Here is a 15,291-nt window from a genome sequence, read left to right on the forward strand (position 1 = left end):
CTCCCCATGTATATTCCTGTCCATTAATTAGAGTGAGACGCCACTGATTTAGACTCTCATGGAAACAAATGGTTATTTCTCCCTATATACATTGAAATGGCAGGCTGTTGTCACCCTGCAGTTCGCGTTACCACTACTAAGTACCATGCCAGCTTCAGTGTGAGGAATTGTTGAGCCAGTGAGTGAGCAAGAAAGCAAGCAGTATGCGTGGCAGGTGGTCCAGCAAGCTATTTGATGGAGGGAGTGCTGTTCAGAGCCTCCCCTTCCCTTAAACACACCTGCAGTGAGGTTTAACGAAGTGGGAGTTACTTCATGCAGCTGCTTAGCTAGCCACTGTGTGAAACACTCCCCCCACTTCATTAAACATGGCTGCACTGAGGTTTCACACACCGGGGAGGTGCTTCACACAGTGGTCTAGCAAGCTGCTTCATGAAGCGTCTCCCCCTCTTTTAAAGGGGGTAAGGGCAAGCTGGGGGGAGATAGGTGAGGACGTGTGTGAGGTGTAAAGGGTGGTGGACAAGCAGAACAAGCATGGGCAGCAACCCCTCTTAATTTATTATTATTTTCATTTTACAGCCAAGCTGGGGGAGATGCTTAAGACTAGAGGTGGACAGATGGATTTCCGATGAATCTCAGTTCATATCCATGTGTTCATACATACCGGTATTACATCTCATTCCCATGTCTGTCTGTGTTTTTTATTTTAAAAACAAATCAAAACACCCCTCACACATTTTTGTACATATTGCACTCTAAAATACGCATTATTATAGACGTTTTATTTTTTTATTTTTAGTTGAGCATTGCAATGCAAAATTTTGAAAAGTGCAAACAAAATAAACAGCATTCTGATCTGCCTATTCATCCAGAAACCATGCATCATGTCTGTTTGCTTAAAAAGCAGACTGAATGACCCCGCAATTCCAAATGAAAGCTAGGGGAAATGCCTGAAGGGTTGGAAACTGCTGGTCAAAATACAGTAGGCAATGGTGGACTAAATGGACTAAATGAAATCTGCAGACATGCCCCCTTGTGATATTTTCTGCCTAAGGTACCCCCCAAAAAACCTTAAATACTCACGCTGCACCTTAACCTGGTGAGAGAGTCCAGAGAACCACTTGTTTCTCTACTTCAGGCAGCAATATCTCTTGAGCTGGCTTTGCTTCACACATTTTGTATGGCCAAATGGCCTCGTTTAAGTTAGGTGACTTTCAATTACCGGTACTTCTCTCAATTCTTTTGTTCTCTGTTCTCTTGCTCAGTTCTAGTCCCTTAAAAGTCAAGGGGATTATTCAAAAATAATTACTTGGAGATCACAGCTTTGTTTTGATATTTTGGGGCTTATAATCCTTTTTAGAAACTCCACCCACATAACTTTTTTATGATTTATTAATTCAGAGAGGGAAAAGGCACTAATCTTCTTCCTATCTGAAGTCCAGTTATTAGTTTTTTTGCTCCTGAGAAAATATGTTTACCACTGATTTCAAAGGAAGCAGGGAAAAGCCTGCTGTTTTGACATTCATTTTAAAGTAACTAATATGGCCCAGAACAGCTGAGATAAAAAACAAGGAAAAATGTACCGAGCATGTTTAATTAAATCCTTTCAACCTACTTGAAAATATACTATTTGCATATCTAACTTTAAAATCCATTTTATGAGGAATTTGTCATGTCAAATACTTCTCCAATTCTGTACTGCCTTCTGGATTATTCATTTATTCATACTTTCTTTCCGAGCATTTACCACTCTTTAGAAAAACAAACAAACAAAAAACACCCCCCAAAAACTAAGAAGTGTGTTCTGGAGCAGCAGCTGGAAAGTTATTGGCCTACCAGGGTGTAGCTGGAATCTGCCATCTTCTTATAATTCCCTTCAAGGTACATAGGCTTTGGAAGCTGAGCTGATACCATTAACCCCAGAGCAGATGCTCCTGCTGTTCTTTCTCACAGGGCAAGTGGAACTGATGGTCTCTCTGAAGGGGAGGAAAGACCCAGACCACCTGGCGAGAACAGCAGCAGAAGACAGCTGCTCCAGGCATAGTCAACAGAAGATGGCAGATGTTTAGTCTATTGTTTGCAAGTTCATAATTGGGAAGGGGGGGATGGACATGCCTGGGTCAACTGCCTTGCTTTCTCCCCTTTTAATAGCCTCTGGAGCTGCCTAGTACATAATCAGACAATTGCTCTGTCTGACCAAGCTTGTGCCAAAAGGTACTAGCTCTCAAGGTTCTCTCCTAATATTGTCTAAGTTCCTTTTTTTTTTTTTTTTTTTTTGCTGAAGATACCAGACAAAGTCCTTTTATGTACAAATAAACATGCAGCCAACCACAGAGCTATGGGGACAAATAATCAGCATCCCCTATGGTCAGCTTTGCATTCTCTGTACTTGGCAGGGCCAAGGATGGCTTGTAGCCTTCAAGACTTCTCTGGCCCTTGGAACTTTACTCAGGCCACAGCCCTCACTGCTCCTGACCTGCAATCTCCTTGAACAAGTGCTTTTGCTTGGTTGGAATATGTGCTTGAATTGTGAGACTGGATGGAGAGGGTATTTGTGGGTGTAGTATGGTCTAGAAATCTCTGACTTTTGTATAGTTGGAATACACTCTACAGTGGTACCTCGGGTTAAGTACTTAATTCGTTCCAGAGGTCCGTTCTTAACCTGAAACTGTTCTTAACCTGAAGCACTACTTTAGCTAATGGGGCCTCCTGCTGCCGCCATCCTGCGATTTCTGTTCTCATCCTGAAGCAAAGTTCTTAACCCAAGGTACTATTTCTGGGTTAGCGGAGTCAGTAACCTGAAGCGTCTGTAACCTGAAGCGTATGTAACCCAAGGTACCACTGTAGTGTAGAAAGGTAAGAGCAGGCTTTCTCAAACTCAGGCCTCCAGATGTTTTGGACCTACAACTCCCATGATCCCTAGCTAGCAGGACCAGTGGTCAGGGATGATGGGAATTGTAGTCTCAAAACATCTGGAGGGCTGAGGTTGAGGAAGCCTGGGTAAGAGTCAATCTGTTGCTCCACCCACTGTTGCCTCTAGCTCCACCCACCATTGTCATGTGGTCCCCAGGGGGATTTCCATGAGAGCTTGGGGTGAAAATGGTGTCACGTTCCTTCTCTACTATAGACTCCTCTCAGTAAAGTACTGCAGGTGAGGAGAAGGTTTGTTCTTGTGCTGCTAGTATATTGAATCTAAAGCTAAGTGTCAATGTATGAAACCCCAGACCTGAAGGCAAGCAGAGAAATGACTCACACTAAATGATCTCTGATTTGATATTATTTCACAGTTAATACAAATCAGTCAGTGGAGCTGTCCAGGTCTTACATTACTGGATGAACGTTTCAGTTTTTAGATTCTGATGTTGTAAACAAGCTGATTGGTCAAGTCTGACCCTGGTATTAAATCTTTTTTTCCCCCACATCTTTTAATTTAATAGTATGCTATGATTTTAAAATTACTAGTTCTGTGTTTCTTTAAAATAAAATATTTATTCTAACTAATCATTGCTGCAATGTTTTTAATATATTGTTGTCCATTTTAAAGTCTATTGTTGTCCATTTTAAAGTCTCCCTGTTGCTGCTTCCAAAGTTGTCCTACTATAATTAAATTTAGGGGTTTTTTTACTTTGTACTTTGCCCAGAGAATTCTTTCTACTGGGTAGCTAATACACTGAATGAATGAATGAATGAATGAATATGCTGGATTTTATAAGGAGGCAATTCAATGTTCCTTACATTGTTTAGAATAAAATTAATACAGTTTTTGATGGTTAGCCTTATAAAGTTTGTCATGGAGCATGTTTATGCACAATATACTTACTCTCTGTGTCAAAAAAAAACCTGCAAACAAGCATTAATTGTGCATATGTGTGCGGTCCCGTCCCCCCCACACTGTGGCCTTTGGTAATGAAACCAAGATATTTTCCAAAGGCAATGGCTGCAGAAAGGATCAAAAGGAATGAATAATGCATCTAGTCTAAGTACAAGCAAGACACTATAGAATTATGCTAGAAAACAGCTCTCGAATAAGAGGGGATTGGATTAATTTATCAAAAGTGGGAATTAAGTGAAACTACCTGCAGCTAAAAAAAAAAAGAAATCATTTGCAATCCTTTTAAAAACAAGCAGGCATCTAAAGTAATGAGACATCACTGGTTACGTATTCATGAATGGTTATTATGAAGTTGTCACTTAAATTGTATCCCGTCTCAGTGCTCTGTCTGTCATTATTATTTACCGCAAGTTTCTGTTGTTTTAGAAATGTTTATATGTTGCATCCTATACAGACATCCCTGTTAGCCTCATTCAAGGGTGCAATTGCAACTGTGGTGACTTTTTATGGCGTGTGGGCCTAGAAAGGGGTGGGGAGACAGGATAGCATGGGATGGTGATCAAAAGAGGGGAAACGGGTTGAGGTGTTTAAAAAGGCCTTGCCCACAACTGCATACCTGTCAACTATCCTGGAAAAACTGGGATATCACATTTTGTCTCATGAGAGCACAGCAGCCATTTTGGGCGTCATGATTTTACACCGCAATTTCCCCAGAAAAAAAAAAACATTTCTGGAGACATGGGGGGGGGGCTGTGCCCCTAAAAAGCATTTTTCCAGGGGGAAAACATGGCATGAAATTGTGCAAAATCACAACACCCAAAATTACCACCATGCTCTTGTGAGGGAAAAATGAGGAAAGTAGTATCCTGGTTTCTACCTCCAACATATTGGAGGGTATGCAAAAGTTTGAGGCCATTTTGTCCTGCAAGCTTCCCCTCATCCACTCTCAGCTTTAAAGCCTCACTTGGGTCACTGGTTGACAGGGCCAGAAAGAAATTTCCCTACCAACCTCAACTGGCCCCTGAGTCTTTTTTCACCTTTCCCTCAGGGATTCCAGCTTCAGCCCAGCATTAGATGTCTTACCTTGTGTCATGGGAGCAATGCAGGAGACAGAAAGCATTAATCACCTGCACTTCTTTTCACAATTCTGCTCTATAAAATCCAAATAATGAACTTCTGCCAGTGTGGTGTAGTGGTTAAGAGCGGTAGCCTTGTAATCTGGTGAACCGGGTTCGCGTCACCGCTCCTCCACATGCAGCTGCTGGGTGACCTTGGACTAGTCACACTTCTCTGAAGTCTCTCAGCCTCACTCACCTCACAGAGTGTTTGTTGTTGGGGGAGGAAGACAAAGGAGATTGTGAGCCGCTTTGAGACTCCTTCGGGTAGTGATAAAGCGGGATATCAAATTCTTCTTCTTCTTCTTCTTCTTCTTCTTCTTCTTCTTCTTCTTCTTCTTCTTCTTCTTCTTCTTCTTCCTTTACAGTGCAGCATGTAAACTGCCAATGGAACTCTCTATGGTTTGAAATGCATGAAATTGCACCAGGAACAGGCCTTGACTGTTGCAGAAGAAGTACAAAAACAGGAATTGCAAGGGATCTGGAGCATCGCAAATGAGGCTTGTTGTCATGATATTTAATTTTTCTGATTCTTAACAGGCGTTAAAATAAATAGAAATCCACGGCAGTCTGTGCCCACAGTCTTACCGTCTAACCACATCTGAGCCCTCCTCTTGGGCTATTTATGTCAACATCCCATCCCTGTTAAGGTGGGAGAGATTAATGCAGAGGCAAGACATCTGTAATGCAAATAGAGAATTCTGGCCAATGTAGATTAATTCACATTACAAACCAAGCGAAGAAAGAATAGCTTTTAGCCTTGCATGAATATGCCCTTGCTCTTGCTGCCTCCCCAAACCACCTTAAGCAAGAGCTCATGTTTGAAACCCAGCCACAAACCTTCAGAAACTAGGTCCAGATTTGAGGGACCCCCTGAGCAAGGTGCTCTCTGATTGGCCCACCCTTCTCTCTATCAGTCCTGGTGGACTCACTTGGTGGCAGTGGCAGGGCTCTGAGCAGAGCTACGCAGCTGGCTCTAGCTACCATTTGAATTCTCTACAATGCCCCAGAGTGGCACTACAGTGTGGGCAAGATGGGAAATTTAAATAATGGGTAGTCCCAACTATCTGGCACTGCTAGGGGTGCCAGTCCAGAAATAAAATACTAAAGGGGACCCAAGGGAGGTATCTATGGTGGGTCTTGCTGGTGCATTCAAAACACCAAAGGATGCCAGGGGCTAACATCAGCCCTGGTTAGAAAGAAGAAGGCTTATGGTGCTGACAGGACCAAGCTTTGGTCTACCAAGCCTAGCCAATCAAATTCCCCAAACACAGATATGGAATATTTGATTCCTATTGAAAGATACACTCGTCTGACATGTAAAGAGGCAAAAGCTTTCTGGGAAATGATATATAATGAGTTAAAGAAAATGTTTAAAAACACCTTTGTTAAAAAAAACCAGAAGCTTTTTTATTAGGTAGAGTGGGTAGAGAGAAACCAAGACAAGATAAAAAATTGTTCTTATATGGAACAACTGTGGCAAGAATTTTGTTAGCCCAAAGGTGGAAACAACAGGAGCTACCAACAAAAGAAGAGTGGCAGATGAAAATGATGGACTTTGCAGAACTGGCAAAACTGATGGGAAGAATCCAGAACCAGCAAGACCAAGCATTTCAAAAGCACTGGAACAAATTTATATTATATTTGAAAGAAAACTGTAAGCAATTAACATCATTAGCAGGGTTATCTGGAGATCTGTAAGGTGAAATTGCTACCTATTCAGGTTGAGTAATATAATATTTTAGGTAATGAAAATATTATTCTAGGAAACAAAATGAAATGCAAAGATGTAAAGTTTAATTTTGTAAACCATCAGACAGGAGGGAGGGAAGTCTTGAGGCTCAGTCGAGCCAAAGAGATTGTATGTAAAACCAATAAAAAACTTTTATAAAAAGAAAGAAAGATACACTTGTCTGTTCACAAACTGTTACCATACTTAAATCACAGGACTGGTTTACCCCATCAGACACCACAACACTGCCACAACCCTTTCCTGTGGTTCTATAAGCTCATTGCTCAATGGCTGCATGAACAGGTCTGGACTTTCATGTGAGAATCGCAAGTCAAACGGTGCAGACAAAGCTGGCATGACAAGTCATCTGCTATGACTTCACTTCAAACATGGTCCTTTTCAATGGAGGAAGTTTTCATGCTGAAATACAAGTCTACTGAGTGAAAAGCCAGGGAGCAAATGGGCATGGAGTGACGTACGCTCAGGCGTGACTCATTCCTGATTATCCCTTTAATTAAATACATCGTACTCTGTCACTGCTTCTGAGTCACCAGTAAAAGTTGGCCCACAACAAATAATATAATTATGAAAAGCCAAAACATCAAATGACATGGAGGATTTGACCCTGGTTGGACAAGAAATCTGCAAGTAACACAAGACAGCAATACTACTCATCTCTGTCATAACCCAGGGCTTCATAACTCACTCCAGAGATTCTCTCACAGACTATTTCTGTTTAACACACACACACACACACACACACACACACACACTTCTATCCTCAGACATTGTCACAGAGACAAATTACAGACTCATCAAGGATCTTCCTGCTAATTAACCCATCATCAAGACAAACCGCAGATACGCCATGTGCAGAGATGATTTATGTGCTCTGTTAGATGTTAAGATATTTCCAGTGCTTGACAAGATAACCCAGGAGTAAATAAAGGGAGTTTCGCTGCAAGACTGATTTACTTGTGGTTTTTAGCTGCTGCTGCTTCTACCTGCCAGGAGCCATTAGGAAATCTCAAAGCAGTTCTCGGCTGACATTTCATCAAGCACACAGTATACTTGTGGCGGTGGAGAAAATCACAGAGGAGGATAAGAGAAATCTATATGCTGTTCCCATACTGGATGCCACAAGGCGTTTTCTAATAAATCTTCAGTTACCCAGCATGCCTGTCTCCACTTTAGTTATATTGTGCATGAGAGAGCAGAAAATGAAATGCTAAAATGTTTCTGGCTACCTCCCTCACTCTTGTTAAGACAGCTTCTTCTGCCTATCTAAGGTGCAGCAACATGCCTGTCTTCCCAGATCGCTTGCCATTGTATCAGGCGCCCAAGGTTTGTTCAAATGTTACACCGAAAGCAGGTACAAGCTGTCTGTACACTTGAGCAAGTGTTAGTGTGAAGGAGCACACACCTGTTAGTGTGTATAGCTCAGCTATTGTATATGCAGATTGTAACACTTGTTGAACATTACGTATAAATAACTATGAGTGTACAGCACACATATTTGGATCCACAGGTTAGAGATGGAAAAATTCAATTTTGCTTGTGCTTTAATGCTTTTGTTGCATTTTATTTTACTTATGGGTTTATGTTTTGTTTTGCATTTAAATTGTTTACTTAATGATTGTAAACCACACAGAGAAATTTTATGCATGCAAATGCCAAAAGAAAATAAATTTAAAAGGCATTTTATTTCATTGGGATTTCCAACTAAGTTTCCTTAGGGTTGCAGCTCATGTCAGCACAAAAGCCCAAACAGATAAGAGACAGTGTGGAAGTAGGAAAAGGAAAAATTCCATCTTCTGTATATAAAAAATCTGATCAAAATGTACACATTAGCAGTCATATACAGATGAGGTGTAACCAGACCTCCAAACAATAAGAACCTCATATGAAGCATCATATGGTTTCCTTCAACCATGCATTAAAGAAGAATTTACTCTTAATTCCTGTGTTTGACTATATGTCACCAGGTTTTATCTGCATTCTTATGTGAAGAACTAAGCCTACTAGTATGAATAAAAGTCATATGTCTGACATATGACATTGCTGAAATTGTAAATTCCCCAGACATTTAAGCAAAGAAACTTAGTGATTAAAAGGTGTGTCAGAAAGCACTGTCCATGTGCCACAGTGCATGTTTTCTTTCCCACTGTCAAGCCTAATTTAGAAGGATTTCTGTTTCCCCTGGAACATACTATGCAGCTTTTCTGTTTAAGCCCTTCTACAAATACTGTTTGCCCTTTGGCAAATCGGCATTTTGCCGTAGAGAAATGCAATAGCTACACCCCATGGCAAGTGTGATAACTGCAGTTACTAAACAAAACCCTACGTTCTTCCTGGTAGAGCCACAGTAACCAATGTCCTCCCTTTTTAGCTGCTTTTTAAAGCATTGCTACTGTATCATCACACTCTGAGAAGCTAGCCTTTGTGAGTGCAGTGCACAGAACAGCAGACTGACTTGATGTCCCAATTTACCCATAAAAATATATCAGGGAGCTCAAATCCTCCAGGAGATTGAAATAATGGGATAATGCCAAACCAACAAGGAATAAAAGTCCATAACCTTCTTCATTAATTTGTTCCATCTTTAAACTATTCTTAATCTTAGTTATCTTGGGTTTTATATTAACAGACAACTTCAAAGCATAACAGCTATAATAACTTAATCTCACTGAGTAATAAAACATTTCTTAGATAGCTTCATTAACTCCCCATCCCTAGGACTATTGTTAAGGTTGACTTAAATTGTTTCTTCCTTTTGGACAGATCAAAATAGCACTGTGGATTAAGGTTACCAGATTTTTTTCAATGAATCTGGGGACACTTTAAATACATACATACATACATACTACATGTTCAGGACGTTGATGCTGCAGCAATGGTGGTGGAAGAGGGGTGGCCACCGCCTTGACCTCAACCGGCATGTTTCCCCTTACTCCGAGGCTTCTATCTGCTTTCTCCATGAGCCTGGGCAGCCCCTGAGTTGTTGGTTCTTCGGTGGTGGTGAAGCTGTGTGTGGTGGGTCAGGCATGGAAGGTGGAGAAGGAGGGCCGAGAGTGGCGGCGGCGAGGCTTGGGCAGCGCGATGCCTCCCTTCCCATAGGAGCAGCCCCAATCCCATTCCTACTTACGTGCAAGCAGGAGGGGGTGGGGATCCCTCAGCTGGGAAGGGAGGCTTCCCGTTGCCTAACTGAGAGATCCCTGCCCCCTCCTGCTTGCATGCAAGCTCTGATAGGCAGTGTGAAGCCTCCCTTCACAGCTGAGAGATCCCCACCCCACTCCTGTTTGCACACAAGTAGGAGTTGGGAGGTTGCTCAATAGGCAGCATAAAGCCTCCCTTCACAGCTTAGTTGCTGGGGTCAGGGAAGATGGAGGCAGCCCAGAAGCTGCATCTTAGAGCCCCTGCACTACCATCATATGGGGACTTCTGAGCAGCTCCTGAAGCCAGCCAGAGCCAACTGCTCCGGGCTGCTGAGACTGCCACTGCTGCATTTCCCAGGGACATTACATGAAATCCAGGGACATTTTGGGAATGGAATTTGTCCAGGTCCTTATTCACAAATCCGGGGACTGTCCCCGGGAAATGGGGACGTCTGGTAACCGTGCTGTGGAAGCTTATAGTCTCTCTGTGTAATGTGTGGGGGGGGGGGGAGGACTGATACTCCCTGATGGGTACAGCCCTCACACCAAGTTCTGGAGGTTCAAAGTGCTGTAATAGGAAGACTAAGTGCACATGAAGCCCCTTTAGCTCCAAGCCATTGTTGAGATATGGAGCCTGCAATATGCAAAATTTTATTGCTAGGTACTGGCCAGTAGCTCTGGGGAGAGAAATTCTGATTGTAGAGCCCAGACACACACAAAGTAAGTGCGCTCTCTCTCTCTCTCTCTCTCTCTCTCTCATCAGCGGTGCTGATTGGACAGCTCCAGTGTCACTCGTGAAACAGCTTTCCCCCTGTCTGGAGCAGGGCACTGACTGGTTGGCTCTTATGTCAGTCACAGAGTCACCTCCTCTTTTCTCAGAACCACTAAAGTATATGTCTGGTCTGGAAAGTGTTTAGGAAAGATATTTAGATATTTAGGTGAATAACCGTGGAAGGTGCTTTGGGAAGAAGGGGTGGTTCCAAAGCAAGTGGCACACCTGAAACATGGGGCAGATGACAGCATTCAGTCTAGAAGATAATAAAATTATAAAGTTGGAAGGGACCCTGAGGATTATCTAATCTAACCCCCTGGAGTGCAGGAATCTCAACACATGATCCCCCATCCAGTTTGAAACCTTTACAGCAACTATATCACATAACATGTAAAAATTAAAAACCAGATATCCTCAGCTAGCTATTGACAGAATATGCCTTCTTAATTGTCCTAAGGTTCTCAAAGCACAGTAAGAAAAGTAAGAAAGCCACACTGAGATTCATGTGTCTTAGTCCTAAACCTCCTTCTAAATCAGGCAAGGGTGCCCACCTGTCAATCAGATGGACATGAGTTGGCTGAGGAACAAAAAGGAAGACACCTGCAGAGTTTGCAGTTTTTAGATATATCTCTGTCAATCCATCAGTGTGGAAACAGTTCTCATAAACTGTTTAGGTTAAATTTTATTGTACACAGTGACTGGGATCCAATGAAAATAATTAGAGAATAACTTGAGTTTAATCTCTGAAGATCAAAAGCCAGATCAAAAGACATTACTTTCTTTCTGTCACGTAATATATTTTTCACCCTTAACAAGGACAACTCAGTTTGACACACTTTTTTATGTTTCCATTGACTAGCAGAGAAAGCCAGACTGCATTGATGACCCTCAGAGGGAGAATAACTGACATAAATGAATAGATACAAACGGTTCACAACAACCAATACTTTGCTCACTTCAAGAGGGAATCAAAGGAGATATTATGTTGCAGCGGCATTTCAGAAAAGTAGATTAAAGGTAAAAAATGTTCCTGGCTTATTTGTTAGCTGGCTGATGCCATTGTATAGTTTCTTTTTTTCCCCTGTTTGGTAATAGTACTGTATTGCAAAAGGATGTTAAACGCAGTGAAGCAGCTGGATACTTCTGGACTCTGCACTTACTGCTCTTACAAGCATTCTGTGCATTACTTCAGTTGTAAAGCACAAAATTAACATTTCTCTTCCCATCGCCATTCCATGCTTTACAACTGCTTCTACATACCTATTAGAGCAAAAATCCCCCCACTACTAAAAAAAAAATAGCTCTGAAGAAAAATAAGATATACGCAGGCTTCCCCCACCAGGTCTCTCTCAGGAAGGTCCACATATTCCAGCAGCCTATCTCATGATTTCCCACTTACACTAGTGGCCAAAATTGTAGAAACCTTTTGGGAAAAGTGTATTTCTGAGGTTTGATGGCTCATAACACCAGTTTTTTTGGAGTAATACCATAAAACTATATATCAGTGGAAAGATAATTTAATGAAGAATTAGGTAGGTAGCTGTGTTGGTCTGACACAGTCGAAATAAATAAAAAATTGTCCAGTAGCACCTTAGAGACCAGCAAAGTTTGTTCTGGGTATAAGCTTTCATGTGTATGCACACTTCTTCAGATACATCTTATACCCAGCTGCTGGGTGACCTTGGGCTAGTCACACTTCTCTGAAGTCTCTCAGCCTCACTCACCTCACAGAGTGTTTGTTGTGGGGGAGGAAGGGAAAGGAGATTGTTAGCCACTTTGAGACTCCTTAGGGCAGTGATAAAGTGGGATATCAAATCCAAACTCCTCCTCCTCCTCTTCTTCTTGTAATGTAACTTGCACACACATGGGTTCTGTCAGTTGAGCTAGGGTAAGGGACTTATCTATTGATGAATCAAGGTGTGCCTGAGATATGCTGAACCCAAACGCTCCCATCCTACCAGGTCTTGGGTTTGGACTGTGCTGTCGAAGCAATCCTTTTCGTGAAATGTGTCTGCTGTTTTAATTCAGGGAGCATGTGATCCAGCTCTCAGACATCTGGGAAACACTAAACGTCATCCCTTTCTCTTTCATAAAGAGCACATGCACTTCCTTGACCTAAGCAAAATGGCTGCTGTCAACTGCCGTTAAGGAAAAGCTGTGAGTCAGCTACTCTTTTTAGTCTGCCGCTCTCTTCAGTCTGTTCCATTTTTAGTAGTGTCTCTGTGTTTTCCCCACATTCACTACAAAAGGTTGCTCTATTGTTTATGGAAATGGAAGCGGGTGCACTCAGAGTGAATTACTCATAAGGAAGAGCAGCTATCGGCAAGGTCACCTTTATGCCTCATAACTCTCAGGTACATCTCTGAGTTTGAGAGATGAAAAGCAGTAAAATATATATCTATAAGTTCTGTTCTACCAAGCACTCCTGCATAGTATGGATCTGTGGAGTTTTAAAGCCTTAAGGCAGGAGGGAAAGTACCTTACATAACCTTCCTAGATAACCTCACATTATACTCCATGAGTCAAATCCAGCAAAAAGTAATAAATCTCCCTGCCTCCATCCCACAAGATCTGTAGCTGCAGGAGGACTGGAACTGTAGGCTGTTGATTTCAGGTTTTGGGGATGCTTGGAACTGAAATAGAGTATGAAACAGACATGATAAGAGTAAAATGCAACTGGAATTCCAGAAGATTTTCTTTTAGAACTTAAAACTGCCCAAAGAAACTTGACTGGATCAGCAGCTAGAGGAGGGGGGCACCTTTTCCCTGCACTGCTTTTTATCTAAATGCTACCCTCTACTAGAAAAATAAGAATAAAGCCATGATACAGGCACAGTGTGGAGCTAATAATTTTTTTAAGCAGACCAGTAGAGCAGGCATCCCTTCCCTCAGCACCACTACTCCAACCGAAACCAGAACCTCCCTCACATTAACATATCTTTAAAAGTGTGGAGAGATCCTGTCATGTATCTTCTATTTTATGTCTGTTTCAGAGCTGTGCTCAGACCAGAGAAGCTATATTGTTACTGGACTACAACTCCCATCATCCCTGACTATTGACCATGCTGGTTGAGGCTAATGGGAGTTGTAGTCTAGCAAGGTCTTCAGGGCCACTGGTTCCCCGTTTGTATCACAATCTAAATTATCCTGCCTCTATCACAAGTCTAGAAAGGAAAAATTTCTTTTTTTCCCCAGCATCCCACTCCCACCTTATCTCTTGTGGATGCTGCAGCGCTGTCATATCTCCATTTTTAGAGTAGGGGGGTGGCACTGGTTCTTTCAGGAAGAATCTCCAAATCCCTGTAGCTTTCAAGTTGTTTCAAACCCTGAATCTGACTGCTTTTGCAGAAAGAAGCACTTCCACGCATTCACAAGGTATTGACAATCGTGCTATTGTATAGCTTATATTCTCACATCCTGCTCCTTGTCTACCTGAACATCTCCTGTCGCTGTTACCAGCACCCACTCTGCATTCAACACTTTTATTGATCCAGGCAAAAGTCTCAGTCAATCGTTGCAAAGCGATATTGCTGAATTTTAACAGTTTTAGAAATGGCATGCTGCTTCCTCGTTTGAATTCCAGCCATGCTCTCATTTCAGGCAAGCAGAAAACGATGCACAAGCAAATAACTGTCTAGCACCTTTCACTTGGGTGCACAGCCATGGAAAGCATCTAAAATTACTTGTCAACTGATAAGACCCGCAAGCCTGTTTCATTCGCATCTTGAACCAAGCAGAACTACTTTGCTTTACGTTCTCAGCCCAGTAAAGCAAATATATTCTAGAGAGCAATATTTGTGGAGTCCTGTAAAACATATAGTATAGTAATTGGATATATTCTGTGAATGTAGGGTTCCATGGTTCATGAGACAAGTGTTGTGAGAGGATGAAGGGCAGCCATTTTGGAAAATGGCCTCCATAGATTTCCCTCAGCATGTTCAAGATGTCTACTTATGTTTATATTGTTTCACACCAGGGGTTTTGCCTCATATAGGTCAGCCATAAAATTCCTACATTGGTTTTTTCCAGAGACAGGATTAATAATAACCTAAGAATTACAGCTACATTTCATTTTAAAAGGCACTACTAAAGCAATTTAAAGGCCTGCTGAAATAAAAATGTAATGAGAGATCTGGTCAAATGAACTCCTCAGACAGGGTCAAGCATGGAAATGCATCACCTGCAAGTAGAGATGGAGAAGAAAACTGATTTTGTTTCTGTCTTAATTCTTGAACCAATATGCAAACCAAAATACAACTATCCTTCAAAATTTACACTTCAAATGCATTAAAAAACTGACACTGACAAGCTGGTGAATATTCACTAGGTTTTTTGTTTTGTTTCATTAAAAAAAAATACAAATTGTTGCAGAAATGCAGAGAACTGAATTTAAAACTGGAAAATTTAGAATCTTAGAGAACCAAAACTGACAGATTCACCCATCCTTACCTGCAAGTTTTGTCCAGGTCACTAAAACCTCTCCACCAAGTAACTGTCCCCTCTTCTTTCGTCCAGAACTATATAAGACTTTGGATGAATTGCCACTTGGTGGTAGGCTAAAGAAAAGCTTTAACTGTGCAGAATACAGCCTGCAGTTCATATCCTATCCTTTCCTGATGAAGGCACATGACAAACCCTGAATATAAAATGACAGCTACCTGAACATTATTGCAACATTATGCATTTTT

Source organism: Podarcis erhardii, assembly GCF_964252035.2.
Source record: "Podarcis erhardii genome assembly, chromosome: 4".
NCBI lineage: Eukaryota > Metazoa > Chordata > Lepidosauria > Squamata > Lacertidae > Podarcis > Podarcis erhardii.